The 18860-nt window shown below is 45.4% G+C and overlaps 1 pseudogene; it reads left to right on the top strand.

The window, feature by feature from the left end:
* Nucleotides 1-1744: 1744 nt before the first annotated feature.
* On the top strand, nt 1745-2187 carry LOC112868395 (single-stranded DNA-binding protein, mitochondrial pseudogene; annotated as a pseudogene).
* Nucleotides 2188-18860: the final 16673 nt, after the last annotated feature.

Raw genomic sequence — 18860 nt, 5'->3', positions numbered from 1 at the left:
ACACAGAGAAGGAGGACCACGTGAAGACGGAGAGAAGACAGCCGTCTACCAGCCAGGGAAACTGGCCTCAGAAGAAATCAACCCTGCCAACACCACGATTTCAAACCGTGAGAAAATTAATTTCTGCTGTTGAAGACACCTCTTCTGTAGTGCTTTGTTATGGCATCCCTAAAGACACACACACACACACACACACACACACACACAATACTATGCTACCTAACACAAGCTATATGAAAACCTACCTCTGTGGGCAGCCTTGGGTTTTTACATCTCCTCCGGGACACTATTTTACTCACCAAATTTTCTACGCTTAAATTTCAAGTATTTATATTTTGACATTCATTGCTACAGACTTTAATAATAACCGAAATTCAACATACAACAGTAAGAAGCTCGAATCTATAAAAGAGAGAGAGGGAGAGAGAGAGAGAGAGAGAGAGAGAGAGAGATTAACCACGCTGCTCTGTGGTGAAAAATGACTTTCCCAAAGTGTCCACAGGCACTGGGAGACTCCTTCAGTTCTGGAAGCCAGTATCTGGGCATCTGTCTCCTTATTAAACACTTAATGTATACTCATGGTGGCAGTGGAGGGGGGGCTGCCCAAAAAGCTGGGCCCAAGAAAGCAAGACGAAGTTCCTGCTATCTAGTTTGTTTGGAGTTCACGTAATTAGAAAGCATAGAAATCATACGATAAAGCAAGCACTATTTCTTATATTTCTTAACAGTAAAAATCTCCCTTGTTTCAATTCCCTTCTTTTTTTTTTTTTTTTTTTTTGAACGTTTATTTATTTTTGGGACAGAGAGAGACAGAGCATGAACGGGGGAGGGGCAGAGAGAGAGGGAGACACAGAATCGGAAACAGGCTCCAGGCTCCGAGCCATCAGCCCAGAGCCCGATGCGGGGCTCGAACTCGCGGACCGCGAGATCGTGACCTGGCTGAAGTCGGACGCTCAACCGACTGCGCCACCCAGGCGCCCCTTCAATTCCCTTCTTAATTGTATACCACAGTGGCTTGTTTCAGTACAGTGAGATCCTGAAATGACAGAAAAACACTGAGGTTAAGTATTGTTTTTAGTCAGATGAATTGTAAGCTGGTCAGCAAGGAAGTTCAACATCAGCTGCCATGGGACATTTCGTTCGTGGGACCGTCCTCGTACTTTGTTGACAGGTTGGGAGGCAAAATGTACATTTCTGGTTTCTACCTGTAACATTTTTCTGGATTTTTTTTTTTAGATCTTTAGATCTTTTTGGTTTTTTGGTTTTTTCAGTTTGCAAATTGAAATCGAACCTGATATAAAGAGGGATAAAAAGTCTAAAAATCAGGGGCTCCTGGCTGGCTCAGTCAGTGAAGCACGCAACTCTTTAAAAAAAAAATGTTTATGTACTTATTTTGAGAGTGGGGGGGATACCATGAATGAGCAGGGGAGGGGCAGAGAGAGCGGGATATGGAGAGAGAATCCCAAGCAGACTCCACAGTGAGGGCAGAGCCCCACGCAGGGCTTGAACCCACAAACCGTGAGCTCGTGACCTGAGCCAAAACCAAGAGGTGGCTGAGCCACCCAGGTGCCCCTGCAATTCTTGATCTAAGGTTGTGAATTCAAGCCCCGTGTTAGGTGTAGCGATTGCTTAAAAATAAAATCTTTTGGTTCAAGCTAGAGCATCCGGTGAAGGAGGGAGGGAGCTACGAGTCCTTTGCTAGGGGAAGACCAAAGACAGACTGTAGGAAAAGCAAATAGAAGCCATGTTTCAAAGACCCGTGTTAGGGGTATTTCATCAGTCTGTAAGAAGTGAGTCTGAAATTGCCAGCAGCTTTGATCCTGAAAGATCTCTGAACTGTGTGCAGCTCCTTGGAACAGTGGGTCAGGACCCCGTCATGAGATAGGTGGAAGGGAAGAACCCGGTCACGATATTTCTCCAGCAACGAATGAGGTGTGGCGGTCAGGGGAGAGTGGAGTGCACCAAACGGGTGATGTCAGTCAGACGACAGAGCACAGAGTATCAGTGTTCGGACCAGGCCTCAGAGACATGGCGTATCAGTATGTGAAAAAGGGGTCCCGCATCTACATGGAAGGGAAACTCAACTATGGTGAATACACAGGTAAACACAATGTGGGGCCACAAGCCACAACAATCAGAGCTGGTAATAGTCTATTTCTGGGTGACCCGACCGAAGAAAAGGCATAGAGTGAATGATTCTTCTTTGGCCATTGTTTGGCAGGGTCTCATTTCCAAATCATGTACAGTCTTTATAGTTCCTAAGGACAAGATTAAAATATTCTTTTATGTACAAAAATAAGTAAAATAAAATAAAATCTTTTTTAAAAGTCTAAGAACCATCTTAAAAACATAAACACCACCCCCACAACTGTAAGAAAATAATTGCTTGTTAGGAAAGAAAAATTCCCCAAGAGATGGAACCTGATACTTTATAGGAAAAGACTGTGAAGTCCAGTGAAATGTTGGGTGGTGTTTTATAACCCAGAGGTCTGTAGCCCCTGCTATTTGTTTTACTCTTTCTTTGTGCCTTTATGTTCACCACTCACCTCTATTCTCTTGCATGGAGTCCACAGAATTTGTGACCTCCGAGGCCATCTGCCTCTAAGACAATCACTAGTAAGTTCCCCAATGTTTAAACATTACTATCCCAGATATTGGCTCCAAGAACTCAAATGGCTTTCTTGTCATTTTCTCTAGATTGACAATATGTAACAGCTACTAGTTGGAACTTCCATTAAAGAAAGTATGTACATGAGACCCCAAGTCTCTCAAATTCTAAAATCTTGACCATGTACATCTAATATATTTCCTGGGTTAGCTGGTCGTTAAGTTTAAACTTTCATGTTTAGTTTATCTCCATGAAAGCTGTCTGTATTTCCAAGAACATGGCAAACATAAGCATTCACTTCAGAGGCAGAGCAAAGTTTCAGTTGATCTAACTGGGCATCATAGCTTATGTAATTCCCTCAGCTTTCAAAATCTTTCCCAAAACTTGGGATTATCTGGGTAAATAAGCACCAGCTCCATGCTTACAAGAAGATCAGACCACAGGATAGAAAAGTCAAAACATTAAGCCAGATGCCAGACTAAACTTCACGGCGCTTCAGGGTAAATGTCACCAGAAGACAAATATCTATGCTTGTATGATTATGCAGGTTAATGGCCAGACTTAGCCAATGGTCTTCAGTTGTCTGCCATCTTGGCTGCAAATCGGTACAGGCACAGGGCCTCACCTTGCCACTCTGCCTGATTTCCCTAAGCTGACATTAAGGGGACCCATTTCCAAGAACCAGGTGGCTGGCCGTTTCAGGACACATACGTATGAACATACTTATCGTTCCTGATAAGGAAGGAAACTGAGAGCGCCAAAGGATGAGATTTGGGCTGAGACCAGGAGGAAGAGCTGGCAGTCATCCCACACTGGAAGACCCACACACGATGTTGAGCAAGTCCTTCATTCCACGAGGCCTCTGTGTAAAAAGGATCAAACACCTTCCTTTTTACATTAACACACAGAAGACATTTCATAAAACAATACAGTATATTAAAACAAAAGAAGGGGGTGCACCTGGGTGGCTCAGGCGGTTAAGCATTCGATTTCTGCTCAGGTCATGATCTTACAGTTCACGAGTTTGAGCCCCGCGTGGGGCTCTGTGCTGAGCCTGCTTCGGATTCTCTGTCTCCCTCTCTCTTTCTGCCCCTCCCCTGCTTGTGTGGGCATGTTCTCTGTCTCAAAAAATAAACAAGTAAAACATTAAAAATTTAAAAAATAATAATAATAAATAAAATAGGAGAGAATATTCTGGGCCACACCCAAACCTCTGATTCCTCGTGGACTCAAGTTCATACAAGGAGGAGCGGGCCAGCAGGTGTGCATAAGAAGCCCTGATGAGGTCAGCTCCAATGTCTCCCTGAGGACCAGCAATTAATTACATGTAGAGAAGGAAGCAGAAGGGAAGGCCACTGACCCCATGGTGTTTGCATCCAACTGTCAGTGGCCAACTTCTTAGATTCTATCTGTGGCCTAAATGATGAAAGATTATTTGGGTTTTTTTGTGTTTTTTTTTTTTTGTTTTTTTTTTTTAATTTTTTTTTTTTTCAACGTTTATTTATTTTTGGGACAGAGAGAGACAGAGCATGAACGGGGGAGGGGCAGAGAGAGAGAGGGAGACACAGAATCGGAAACAGGCTCCAGGCTCCGAGCCATCAGCCCAGAGCCCGACGCGGGGCTCGAACTCACGGACCGCGAGATCGTGACCTGGCAGAAGTCGGACTCTTAACCGACTGCGCCACCCAGGCGCCCCGATGAAAGATTATTTGAAGCCAACACAGAATTTTTTTTTTTTTTTTTGCGTTTGATTTTAAAGCTGTTCTTTCATACAGTGAGAGACCACAGCAAAGTGTGTAGAGAGGCTCCTAGAGCAAAGCCCTCTACGGATGGCCACCTAATAGGTGGCTTTCTTGCCTTGTCAGCCAAGATAATTACATCAGTTGTTTGTACCTGGAAGGGATCCCACCTGGCTAGGATCCTCCCACCTGGAAAGTCTCCCTATATGACACCTGGAAGGCTTTATAGAAAAAAAAGAAGGAGGAGGAGGAGGGGGAAGAGGTGGAGGAAGAGGAGGAGAAGAAGAAGAAGAAGAGGAAGAAAGAGAAGAATTGACTACCTTTAGCTAAAATATAAAAGTGTTTCTTAACCTTTAGAGTATAAATGATTACCTGTTTCCAAGCGGGCCCCCTAAAACCCTCACTTCTGTAACAGGATGCTAATAACACCATCTAATATCATAACAGGTGTCGTACATTAAAACCTGCTGTTTTTACTCTTCATCTACCGTTGGCTTTCAGCTTTGTGGGTTATAACAGGTACAGCGTAACCACACAAGGCTGAAGTTGGCTGAGTTTCATTTCCAACCACCCCCAAGACAGAGCTTAATTTTACCTTTTGCTAAATGGATATCATACTGGTATCACAGCGATCTTCACTTTGTTATTTCTACAGAACGCAAGGCACGTACACAGAAAAGGGCCAGTAAACATAATTGCCTTAAAGAGGCTATGCTTTTTAATGTCTTTTTCATGCCATACAAATCCACATCACTGAAAGTCGATTTTTTAAAAATATTTTACCAACAAAATCAACTTGCTAATTATTTTTAACTGCTTTTGAATCAAAGCATTCAACCTCCTGATGGCCAAGATGACAGATGTGTCTTGGGACCCAGCACCCCAACGGGTGGTCTCTGGGGAAACAGAGGAGAGAAAGACACAACCCACCCACGCCCACCCCAAACTCCCTTGGCCACATAGTGCATCTCAGGTCTACCCAAGGTTGTCCCCCCTCCAAAACCATACATTCAAATATGCTGCCTAGTTCATCCTGGCTGTTCCACAAAACATCCTGGCTGTTCCATAGACTGGGTGCCTTACAAATAACAGACTTATTTCTCACCGTTCTGAGGCTGGAAGTCCGAGATCAGGCTCCTGGCATGGTTGGATTCCGGTGAGGGTCCTCTTCAGAGAGGCTGTTTTCTTTCATATGGTCATGGTGGAGAAAAAGAGAAAGAGAGAGAGAGGAAGGAGGAGGGAGAGGGAGGGAGAAAGGGAGGGGGGAAGGGGAGAGAGGGAGAGAAGGAGGGAGAGGGGGAGGGAGAGATGGGGAGAGAAGCAAACTGTCTTGGGACTCTAAGGAGGGCATGAATCCCATGCATGAGGGCTCCACCTTCTTGGCCTGACCCTGTCCCAAAGGCCCCACATCCTAATGGCATCACATTGTGGGGTAGGGTTTCAACATATGAATTGGGGGTGGGACACACAGTCAGTCCATAACACATCCTTTTTGGGTTTTTTTTAAAGCTTATTTATTTTGAGAGACAGAGAGAGAGGGCATCAGTGGGGGAGGGGCAGAGAGAGAGAGGAAGAGAGAGAATCCCAAGCAGGCCCCACACCACCAGCGCGGAGCCCAATGTGGGGCTCAAATCCATGAACCTCGAGATCATGACCTGAGCGAAGCCAAGAGTTGAACAGCCAACCGACTGAGCCACCCAGGCACCCCAGCATACCGTTTATTGGATGGCAAGCTCTCCCTCCCTGCTTTAAATCCCTTTCACCCACTACATCTCTCTCCAATTCCATCAAGACCTCCAGGTACTTGATGGAGCGCCTGGGTGGCTCAGTCAGGTTAAGCCTCTAACTCTTGGTTTTGGCTGAAGTCATGATCTCACAGTTCGTAGATTCAAGCCCCACTCTGACAGGACAGAGCCTGCTTGGGATTCTCTCTCCCTCTCTCTCTGCCCTTCCCCTATTTGTGCTCTCTCTCTCTCTCAAAATGGATAAATAAACCAAAAAAAAATTTTTTTTTTAGACCTCCAGGAACTTGAGCCCTTCCTTTACTGTCAACCAGGCACGTCCGCTCTGTTCCCCATCCAGGAAGCGTGCGGTGTTTCCTCACCCCTGATTCTCTCCTACCGAGACCTTCACCTCCCTGGTTCCCTTGCCCTTCTGTCCATTGCCCCAGACCCCAAGCTGGATCTAACCAACTATCCGCCTGTTGTTGTGAGCTGCTGGAAGAAAGCTCACCACCCCACAGATTGGAACTTGACATCGATGTTTTCCTGGCCAGCTGTTCCTCTCGTGCTCCAGTGGCTATTTTCAACCTTCTCAGCTTTCTCCAAACCTTCTACCCCAGGACGGCAGATACAGCATGCTGTGGAGACAACCGGAGTCATCTTCTTCCAGGACCCCGGGAAAACCACGTTTCACAGCCCCCCTTAACATAGGGTGTGGTCATTCTGAGATCTAGTCATAGAATTTGAGCAGAGTGATGGTCCCCTTCTCCCAGGAGTGGCCTATCCAAACCTCTCCTCTCTGTCTCTTGCCCCGTCTGCACAGTGGATGCTGACAGCTGGGGCGGAACTTGGAGGTCACCCGTTAAGTCATGCAGGTTATAACAGGTACAGTGTCACCACATGAGGTTGAAGTTGGCTGGGGCTCATTTCTATCCACCCCTAAGACAGAGTTATATTTTACATTTTGCTGCTTTGGGATAGTATCCTTTACTTTGCTGTGTACCTAGAATACAATGTATATACACAGAAAAGGACTCCTAAACATAATTACCCGGAAAAGGCTCTGTATCTCTTTCTCGTGACTCAGAACCTCTATCTGATGTGGCCCTGAATGACTCTGTGAAACAAATCACACACACACACACACACACCCAACCCCTGCGCTTTCTGTGCCAAATGGATTTTACCTGAATGAGAAATAAACAACGGTCAGGTCACAGAAGCAGATGGAAGGAGAACATCAGCTCGTCTCCCTCCTCACACCCAGCTCACCCTCCTTGTAGTGTGGCCTTGTTCCTGTTCTCCCGAAGAAGAAAAATGAAATCTTATTTTGTTCTCTTTTAAATGCTGGAGACCAACTTACTGTAGGCTGAGCAGTTAGGGTTTCATGATACCTACTGTCACTGGAGGGATGACCTCACAGAAACTGAGAACAGCAATCATCACATGGCCTCCAGCACCTAAAACTCAGCGTGGAGAGGGAGAAATGAGGGCTGACCCGGGTTCTGTGCCTTCCCATGTCTCCCCCAGAATTATATCTCTAATGCAACATTTTTAGGCCCGAAAGTCTTTTGTCCTTCTTCCCTATGTGTCTATACCAAAAATAGGTATATAAATTGAAATTGAGAATGGTTTCTTTTGACCATAAATAAAAATATTTTTTTTCTGGGGGCGCCTGGGTGGCTCAGTCGGTTGAGCGGCCGACTTCGGCGCACGTCATGAGCTCACGGTCCATGAGTTCGAGCCCCGCGTCGGGCTCTGTGCTGACAGCTCAGAGCCCGGAGCCTGCTTCGGATTCTGTGTCTCCCTCTCTCTCTGCTCCTCCCCTGTTCACACCCTGTCTCTCTCTCAAAATAAATAAAGATTTAAAAAAATATTATTTTTCTGGATTGAATTATCTTTTTTTAATGTTTTTTTAATTTTTTTTCTTAATGTTTTTATCTATTTTTGAGACAGAGAGAGACAGAGCATGAGCAGGGAAGGGGCAGAGAGAGAGGGAGACACAGAATCGGAAGCAGGCTCCAGGCTCTGAGCCGTCAGCACAGAGCCCGACGTGGGGCTCAAACTCACAGACTGCGAGATCATGACCTGAGCCGAAGTCGGACGCTCAACCGACTGAGCCACCCAGGCGCCCCTTAATGTTTATTCTTAAGAGAGAGAGCATGCACACACGAGTGGTGGAGAGGCCGGGGGGTGGGGAGGGTGGGGGGCAGAGGTTCTAAAGCTTGCTCTGTGAAGGCAGCAGAGAGCCCAGTGCAAGGCTCAAATTTACCAACTGTGAGATCATGACCTGAAGTTGATGCTTAACTGACTGAGCCACCCAGGCGCCCCCTGCATTGAATCATCTTTACAATTATTATCAGGAAACAAGGGCTCAAAGTACCTGAATATCACATCTGCTAAGTCATTAAATATAAAATAAACATAAAGTAAAATATAAAACAAAAAATATAAAATAAAAACTAAAATGTATTGAAAATAAAGCATTTAATAGATGAATGGGACTATTTCGTTTGCTGGTTTTGAGTTTGGGGCTTTTTTTCCCTCAATTATTTACTAAATCTGTGGGTGATAGACTGTTATTCTTCTTTCCATTTTTTGGAAACAACTGTGAAATAAACAAATAGGTAGAAATGGAAGGCATTTGTCTACAAAAATGTACCTCAATTACTTGAACGCTTCCTCAGAATTCCTGGCAAAATTATTTTGACCATTTACCATGAAAAATAAGCTACTTTTTTAGTTGTCTGTCATCAAAAACATCACTTGAATAGTCATCGGATTAAAAGCTCGCCACAGGCTTATGTCCTCTTCCACTTGAAAAGTCCTTGATCTGCAGAAGAACTTACCAGTCCATCATTAGTCATTCGCTTTTCTCAACTCCTCACCTACACTTCCAGCTGCCCTTGGCTTTCATAGGCACGGTGTTCATCCCCAGGGCTGGTAGCCACGGCAAGATTCATAATAAATGGATAAAAGAGGACAGGATAGCAAACTCTCAGGCAGATACGTTTTAGGAATATATACATATGCCCGTTGAATATCAGGAAATTCATTCCTTAAACCTACCCACGTGTGTGTTCCCCTTGCAAAGCCTTTGCATGCCCTCCAAATACATGAAGGCCACCTATTGAAAACCATTAACGTAATGAATTGGTAGAGTCCCCAGGTGGAATCGCCTGGATTTTGGTGGATGCCGAAAAGCAAATGCCAATAAATTTCATACTTAAAAAAAAAAAAAAAAGCAGATGCCATTTTGTGAAGAGACTCTCTTCCCTTAAGGGGAGAGACTGTTCTGGTCTCTTAAATTCATTAAAAAAATTTTTTTTTAATTCCTTGCTTGAATTTTTTTTTATTTATTTAAATTCAAGTTAGTTAACACATAGTGTAGTATTGGTTTTAGGAGTAGACTTTAGTGATTCCTCACTTACGTACAACACCCAGCGCTCGTCCCAACAAGTGCCCTCCTGAATGCCCATCACCTATTTCGCCCATCCCACTCATGCTCTCTCTTTCAAAAATAAATAAACATCAAAAAAACTTTTAAGTAAAACAGGCTGATGACATTTGAGTGTAGATCAGCAGTGGGAATTTTAGCTGCACATGGTATCTTTGGTTGATTCTGGGCTGGTTGTTGGGTTTTTTTTTAATGGTTATTTCTTTTTGAGAGGGAGGGTCAGAGAGAGCAGGAGACACAGAATCGGAAGCAGCCTCCAGGCTCTGAGCAGAGCCCAATGCGGGCGGGGCTCGAACTCATCAACTGTGAGATACTGACGGGAGCCAAAGTCAGACACTTAACTGACTAAGCCACCCAGGCACCCCTTTGTCTGTTTTTTTTTTTAATTTTTTTATTTATTTTTTGTTTTTTAAAGTGTACATCCAAATTAGTTAGCATATAGTGCACCAATGATTTCAGGAGTAGATTCCTTAGTGCCCCTTCCCCATTTAGTCCATCCCCCCTCCTACCACCCCTCCAGCAACCCTCAGTTTGTTCTCCACATTTATGAGTCTCTTCTGTTTTGTCCCCCTCCCTGTTTTTATATTATTTTCTTTCCCTTCCCTTATGTTCATCTGTTTTCTCTTTAAAGACAGGTGTATTACTCATGCCAAGCCAATCAGCTAGCGCCATCACGGGAGGGGCTCTGTGGCCATCTGTCCTGGGGCAGCCTGGAGTAACAGGACTTTCACTCACCCCCCTGAGGCTATTGGCGTGGCTGAGGCAGCCTGCTGGATTTGGTGCTTGTCCCTAATGAGAAGAGGCAACGGCCAGTGTCCTCTAGGACCCGAGTCTGGAAGGAAACAACTACCCCTGTCCCTTTCGCTGCAGCAAGTGACAGCTGGACCCCGACTACAGTGATAAGTGGAAATTCTAATCCTTGACTTGCTTTGGGCCAGGGACACTACTCTCCTTTACTCCCTCTGGGTCTAGGGAAGAAAAAAGGTAGCATTAAAATTTCCTTTTTTATTCACACTGTCAGTCTATGTTTTACATGAAGAAGGACCCCAGAACCAGAGAGTGACTGTTACGCAAATCAACACGCCAGACTCTGACCGAATTAGCATCCCAAGTGTGGACAGAGCTCTTTACACCACACCACTTGGCAGGCTGCTGGTTAACTTCTGGAATGGAGCCCTGCTCCACTCTTCTTGATTCAGTGAGGGACGGGTTGGGCTGGACACAGAACCACAGGCACAAACTGCAGCTGCCGAAGACTGCCATTGCCTCAGGAACAAAATGAAAGGTCACTGTCACTTTGAGACCGCTGTCACCGTCCTTAACCTCCGCCGTCCCCTCCCAAGCTCCCTGTTCCTGGCCACGCCTAACTCCTCAACTGGCTCAGGAAACTGTGTCCTGCTTCAGGAATCTTGCGGCTCACACCTTTCCTTCACAACTTGAAAACACCGAAGATTCTCTCTAGCAACTCCTTGCAGACAAACATAAAATGCAGATACAATGACTAAAATACCTTGAACCTGCAAAAGACGTAAACGAAAGTATAGATCCCAGAAACAGATCAAACAACATTCTAGACTGTAATTTGTTGTCAGGTAGGCATTTCAAATCAATGGCCTAAAGAGCATTGTTTCATCAATGGTGGTGGGATGACCATTTGGAAGATGAATAAATCTGCATCTCAACTTTTCTCTTTAAGCCCAAAGAGATTCCAGAGGAACCAAAAGTTTAAACATAACAACCCTAAAACTTCTAGATGAAATAGTGGGGGGGATTTGTACACGTTCTTGAGCAGGGAAGACATTTTTGAATAAGGATACAAAATCATAAATGTTAAAGGAAAAGGTTATTAAATCTGTTGCCATAAAAATATAAAACTTACATTGAAATGTAACATTATTCGATAAATATATCAAGCAAAGGGCAAACAACGGACAAGTCCAAATGACTTACTTGATTCGATTATTGTCTTTTTTTTCCCCCAATATTTACACGGATTATTTAATCCACTATTCATTGGCTGGATCCTCCTCGAAAGCAGTGTAGAACTAATCAATAAGTTGAGATAATAGTAATTTCTGTCATATTCCCAATTTTGTCTCCAACGACTTCTTTTGCACTATAATGCTCGGTCTGATGTTCGCTTTTGTGTTTTGGTACATCTTACCATATTCGAGTAGTTTTTTTCTAAAGTGGATACTTACTGAATTAACACAAGCCTTTGGAGAACCTCTTTGTATTATGAATTTTTCTTTCCATTTATTACTGTAACAAATTATTATTTACACATTCTTGAATGTCAAACAATTCTTGCATTCCAGAATAAAACTACTTAATTTCTGTATGTTATTCTTCTGATACAATACTGCATTGAATATATGAATATTTTATTTAGAATTTTTACATCTATAGCCATAAGCGAATTAGTCTATAATTTTACTTTGGAAGTATATTTATTGGCTCTTATAAAATGTAATGCCAGGTTCATGAAAGGTACTGGGAAACTCAGAATACTGTATTTCATAAGATAATTTGAGGTACCTTTCATCTACTTCTGGAGAACTGTTCTTACACTATTTTGAGCTATATACTTTGAAGAATTTAATGAAACCATTAGACTTTAGTACCAGAAAACAGAATGTGCTTACTTAAACTTGGTTTTGAGTTTGTTTGTTTGTTTGTTTAATGTTTATTTTAGAGAGAGAGAAAGATCACAAGCAGGGGAGGGGCAGAGAGAAAGAGAGACGGAATCCCAAGCAGGCTCCGCCCCATCAGCACAGAGCCCAACACGAGGCTCGAACCCACAAACCGTGAGATCATGACCTGAGCCAAGACCAAGAGTCAGACGCTTAACCGACTGCGCCACCCAGGTGTCCCTTACCTAAACATAATTTTGCATGAAATTTCCAGGGGCTCCTGAGAGGTCACCTGCAAACTCTGCATTATACCCCTGGCCAATGAGAACTCGAAAGAAATGGCGTATTTATCTATTAGTGGAAACCACAGGCCTTAAGCATAAACAGACCAATGCAACTGGAAACTAATGCAGAAGTCTGACGTTGCCAGGGTAGAAATATGACTCCATCTGATTCTTTTGTTCCTGTGATAGGAACCCGGGCCCCGCTGCCCGACCACTGCAATGAGCCAGGACCCTATCGGCTACTAGAAAGGAACGTACGCTCATCTCTCAGGACACCTGCATGCATTAGGACATGTAGTTTGCACCTTCCCCTAGCCATGGCTGTTGCTTACAATCTTTGGCATAAGTGCTGTTCCTTTCCTGGTTGGAAGAACAGAGCCAGTGTGATGCAACAAGAAATACTTATTTGGTCTTAGTCCCTGGTCCCTGACACAGAGCTTCTAAACCCTCCACGTCTCCAGAGTGAGGAGTGTCTTTTTGTCTGATCATGCAATGGTTGCGGGCCGGGGGAACCCCTAGGCCACTTCAGGCCAGAGGCTGGTCTCCAGAGAGACCACCAGGATGCTTTCAGCTCCACCCCCCTGAGGGCGAAGGGAGGGGCTGGAGACTGAGTTCAATCACATTGAATCAATCAAGCCTTCCTAGAGGAACCTCCATAAAAGTCCCTAAACGACTAGCTTCTGGAGCTTCTGGGTTGGTGAGCACGTGGAGCTGTAGGGGGGGATGCTGTACCCAGAGAGGGCCTGGAAACCCCGCTCCCCTCCCCCACGCTTTGCCCTATGCACCTCTGCCATTTGACCTTTCCAGAGTTGTGTTTTTTTATGATAAACTGGTATGTGTAAGTGTTTCCTGGGTTCTGTGAGCCATTCTGGCAATCATGGAATGTGAGGAGGAGGTCGAGGGAATCCCGGACTTATAGCCAATCGGGCAGATGTATAGGTGTGAGGGCAATCTCGGGGACCGTGCTGACCTCCAGGGACGTTATTGACACAACTAATGATCCAGAATTGTACCGAATCAGAGACTTAGGGGCGCCCGGCCGGCTCAGCCAGAAGAACATGTAACTCTTGATCTCGGGGTGGTGAGCTCAAGCCCCACCTTGGGGGTGGAGATTTTTTTTTTTTTTAACTTTTTTAAAAACCTAGAGAAGGGAAGACTTGCTCAGTGGGCAGAAGAACTCCCCCACGTTTGGTGTTAGAAATGTTGTCAGTTACATTTGAGTTACAATTGAGTTACAGTTGAGAAGCCAGTTCCCATTTCTCTCATTTCCCAGCAAGCTGCTGAGACAGCGCCCTCCACTCCCCTGGGGGTACTTGTGCAATCCCGTCTGAAGCGGAGAAAACGTGAACCCCCTTCTCCCTGTCTTCTTCCCTCCTGCTCTAGGGAAGACTGAAGGTTGCATTCAAGCTCATTTTGTCTTACTCCTACCCCATGCAGCTGGCTTCTCCACATCAAGGCCCTCTCACTTGAAAAGGAACCTGGGGGGCTCCTGGGGGGCTCAGTTGGTTAGGCGGCCGACTTCGGCTCAGGTCACGATCTCGCGGTCCGTGAGTTCGAGCCCCGCGTCGGGCTCTGGGCTGGCAGCTCAGAGCCTGGAGCCTGTTTCGGATTCTGTGTCTCCCTCTCTCTGACCCTTCCCTGTTCATGCTCTGTCTCTCCCTGTCTCAAAAAAAAAAAAAAAAAAAAAAAAACGTTAAAAAAAAAAAAAAGAAAAGGAACCTGGGAGAGGTGAGGTGCCTGGGTGGCTCAGTCAGTTAAGCATCCAACTCTTGATTTTGGCTCAGGTCATGATCTCACAGTTTGTGAGTTTGAGCCCCGCATGGGGCTCTGTGCTGACAGCATGGAGCCTGCTTGGGATTCTCTCTCTCCCTCTCTCTCTGCCCCTCCCCTGCTCTCTGTCTCTCAAAATAAATAAATACGCTTCAAAAAAGGAAGAAGGGAAGAAAGAAAGAAAGAAAGAAAGAAAGAAAGAAAGAAAGAAAGAAAGAAAGAAAGAACAGGCCAGATGGAAAAGAACCTACTTCCGAGCACAAAATGAGAACTAAAATGTTGGCAACAGCAGAGCATCCTTAAACCTTCAGTCTTCTGAATGTGTCCTGTTGGACTCTGTGAGAACTCTTTGTGAAAAGTCAAAGAGAAAGTCACACCGTAAATAGTTGTATTCTCCTCCTGCCCCCGATCACATTCACCTACTTCCAGAAATGAGTTTTATTCTGACTCAGCCCCAGACTTTGAGTCACGGACACTCCCACACATACTTGGCAAGCCTTGGCCTAGATCCTCTATCCTTTCAGACCACCAGACTTGCCTAACTGCTTGGCGATTAAGAGTGGTCTTTCTCACCAGTTATCCAGTTCAGGTCCTTCCTCTGGTTAAAATAACAACACTCTCACTCAGAACGGAATTTCGCCACCAAGCCCAGTTTTTCCCGTTGGGCCGGTCTGGAGACCTGGGTTGGGGTTGTGACTGTGGTTTGAAGAGCTGTCTTTCCCGAAGCAGTGGACTTGTATGGCGCCCGTGAGGAAGCAGGCCGAGACTTGTGGATCTCCAACAGAAGGGCCCACGTTCTCGCGTCAGCCCCTTGTGCAATTGTCCCTCATTCTGTAAATTAACGTATTCACTTTCTTCACATTGATGGTTCCTGTTCTTCCTGGAAGACATAAACAACAGTGGCAGCTTTATGGCCAGGAATGACAATACTTTGCTAGGTCTAAAATAACAATAGTTACATAGCACTTACTTATGCCCGACACCGTGTTTACGTTCTTTCTGTATATTAACTCATTTTATCGACACAGCAACCCTATGCGGTGGGTTCTGGTATTATCCCTAGACTACAGGTGGGAAAACCAAGCCACAGAGTGGCTAAGTGACTTGCCCACTGTCTCACAACTGTAGAGTGATGGGTTCAAAACCAGACTCAATGCCCTTGGCTACCGCTCAATTCCGCTTCGCATATGATATATTTCTGAATGGGACTCAGTAAGAGCGACAATCTCAATCAATGGAAACCCTAATTGGGACCTCAGGAGGCATGCGTTCTCCAACAGATATGACAGGCCCCAAATACAAACACAAAAATAGAAGAAAGGCTGTGAGTCAACTAGTCATTTCCGAGCATCTTTCCTGCTGGATGAAGGAAGTGAGTGTGCATGTGTGCAGTAAAACACGAATTTTGAAACACAATTGGGAAAAGCGTATTTTTTTTTTTTTTGGTGAGTAATCTCTATACCCAACGTGGGGTTCGAACTCACAACCCCGAGATCAAGAGTCACACACCCCACTGACTGAGCCAGCCAGGCGTCCCCGGAATGTTATTTTGTTAAAGAAACACATTTGGCTATTTTCAGAACAGCCTTATAGAGAATCAAAACAACTTAAGTTTCTTCTAAAAATATCTAATTCCTCTAATAACAGAAAATAATAATCTCATTATTTTTATGAAAGTGATTCTTTCTCTCTCTCTCTCTCTCTCTTTTATTCTCTCTTTTATTTGAGAGACAGTGTGAGAGCAGGGGAGAAAAACAGAGGGAGAGAGAGAGAGAGAGGCAATCTAAAACAGGTTCCATGCTCACCGCAGGATCCCACGACCCTGGGATCATGACCTGAGCCAAAATCAAGAGTCGGATGTTCAACCAACTGAGCCACCCAGGGGCCCCGAAAATGATTCTCATTGTTTGACTTCACATGCAAACATAGAACAACAACAAAAAGCAAGCAAGCAAACAAACAAAACTACACAAATTTCAAACCACGAGATTTATCTACACGAAGATCGCAAGATTGGTTTTTCCCTCACTGCTGTCTAATCCAGGATCCCTCCCATCCAGGGAAAAGGAGATAGCTCAACTTCCCAGTAAACGGGCACTGCTTTTGAGGTGGCAGGATAGGGTTTTTAGTTTTGGGTTTTTTGCTTTTTAATATTTGCACTGTGGTACACCCCACATGTATTCCAGAGTGTTGAAAACATAACACACAGCTTGAAGAAGAACCGTCAGGGGACATGTATGAAGCCACCACCACTCTGACTAAATCCGGGGCCGGGGATACAGATGGAAGACGTACGTGCCATCCTCCTCACCGCAAACACAGCCCAAGAGAGCCCCCAGAGGGGACTTTCATCTCTCTCCCCTCTTCTGTCCTCAGGATGACGACAAGGTGTGCTGGTTTCTGAGGGCCGCCATAACAAATACCACAGACCAGATGGCTTAAACAGCAGAAATGTATTTTCTTGCAATTCTGCAGACTAGAAGTCCAAGATCAAGTTGTCAGCAGGGTTGGTTTCTCCTGAGGCCTCTCTCCTTGGCTTTCTTGGCTTCCCGTTGTGTCCTCACTTGGTATTCTCTCTGCCCAGATTTCCTCTCCTCATATGAACACCAGTCAGATGGGATTCGGGCCCACCCTCACTGCCTCATTTTAACTTAATCACCTCTTTAAAGTCCCCACCTCCAAGGGGCACCTGGGTGGCGCAGTCGGTTAAGCGTCCGACTTCAGCCAGGTCACGATCTCACGGTCCGTGAGTTCGAGCCCCGCGTCAGGCTCTGGGCTGATGGCTCAGAGCCTGGAGCCTGTTTCCGATTCTGTGTCTCCCTCTCTCTCTGCCCCTCCCCCGTTCATGCTCTGTCTCTGTCTGTCCCATAAATAAATAAAAAAACGTTGAAAGAAAAAAAATTTTAAAGTCCCCACCTCCGAAGAGAACCCCAACCTGAGGTACTGAAGCTTAAGGTTTTAACATATGAATTTGGGGGAAGGGGGTTGACACAATTCAACTTATACCAGTGGCCTTGGGGCCAAAGATGGTAAAGCCACAAGACGGAAGGATCCTGGGTCCTCAAATCACCCCTGGGAAGAGAGAAGCCTAGAGCACCTCTCAACCAGGAGCATTAGCAGGAGACTTTATGTGACCACAAATGAAATGTCCATTTTGCTAACTCACTTATATTTGAGGATTGTTCATAGCAGTGAGCATACACTGAACAACACTCCAGTGAAGGAAAACTCAACCATCCCCTACTGAGTTTGGCTAATTAAATCAGGCATTAACATACTAGCTTCAGGTGATGAGAAAACGGCACAGGTAAAGGGGAACGATTGTCAGGTCGAAGCCTCCCAAACTGATTTGGTGACATGGACCACGTACATCGGCTCCTGAGAGAATCAGTGCTTCAGCTGATGCTCAATCGTGTGAATAATTTGAACTAAACTTTTGTAGGTGCGGTGAAGAGTTCTCGTTCATAAGTGTGCCTAACAGGATTACAGAATCAACACATCCGGAATCAGTTGATTTGCAATTGTTGGGTAAATTGATCAATCCGCACATTCTGACAGCTTTTCAGTCTCTGCTCCATCTGTCGAAGTGCGAAGATGGGAAGTAGAGGGTCTGCCCACACCCAGTATCCTTCTGTTCAGAGGCAGCACATCAGGATGTTAAGAGAAAAACAAAAAGACCTAGACAGGAAGCTTCCTGACAGTTCCCACGTCCTGGGTTGCTGAGCTGGGCATCCTCCATCCGCCCCTGCCATGAGCAGTAAGGAGATACCTATGCACAGATCTGTGATCCAGGCGAGTGTTCCTTGGGGGGGCGGTCTCCCCTGAAGGACAGGACACCGAAGGAGGTGAAGGGTGCTTCCTCACAACTTCCTGGTGCTGGAGACCGCTCCAGCGGACCCCGCTGCTGTCCACCTGTGGTCCCATTGTCCCAAGCCTCACTGGACTCTCCTGCTCTTCCAGCCCTTTGCGTCCTTTCCATCTTACACAACGTTACCTAGACTTCACTCATGGGAGAACTGCCTCTGCTTGACCCTCTTCCTCCAAATCTTTTTTCATCCTCTACCCGGAAACTAGAAGCCGGGAGTTTGGTTCTGATTCTGCTGTGACAATTCTTCACTAAGAAAACGGGGCTCGGTTTCCGTCTGCCCGGCAGCAGGAGGTTCGTGGAGTCACCCACCTAAAACTCGGTGAATATATCAAAGCATCTTCCTGCCGTGCTATAGAAATAAAGAGCCGGAAAAATGTCACCCTTGCCTTATGTTTGGCCGGGGGGAGAAAACAATCAAAGAAAGCTGCAAGTTATCTAGGGAAACATTTACAGCCAAAGGCCCTGTGACCTCTGGTGGGAATCCCTGGCAAGGAGTCTGATAGGATGATGCAGTCACACTGGACTTGACAGGGAAGTTGCTGGCTCTGGGGTGAGAGGAAACGCTCCTCCCAGACGACAGGAGGCATGTGGGTTGCCAGGCACTGGTGTCCTCTTGCGGATGAATCCTGGCCCTGTTTGGTGGCATTCCAAAGACACATGTCATCTGGGGTGTTCCGGTCAGAGCTACAACCATGGAAATGAGCCTCCTGTTTAGATTACAAGGCAATAGTGAACACAGTTTAGATATACTACATTAGCCAACTCAGGATGGCTGATTTC

Source organism: Puma concolor, chromosome D3 (genome assembly GCF_028749965.1).
Source record: "Puma concolor isolate L17-30 chromosome D3, mPumCon1.1.hap2, whole genome shotgun sequence".
Classification (NCBI taxonomy): Eukaryota; Metazoa; Chordata; class Mammalia; order Carnivora; family Felidae; genus Puma; species Puma concolor.
This window is presented reverse-complemented; position numbering and strand designations above follow the sequence as displayed.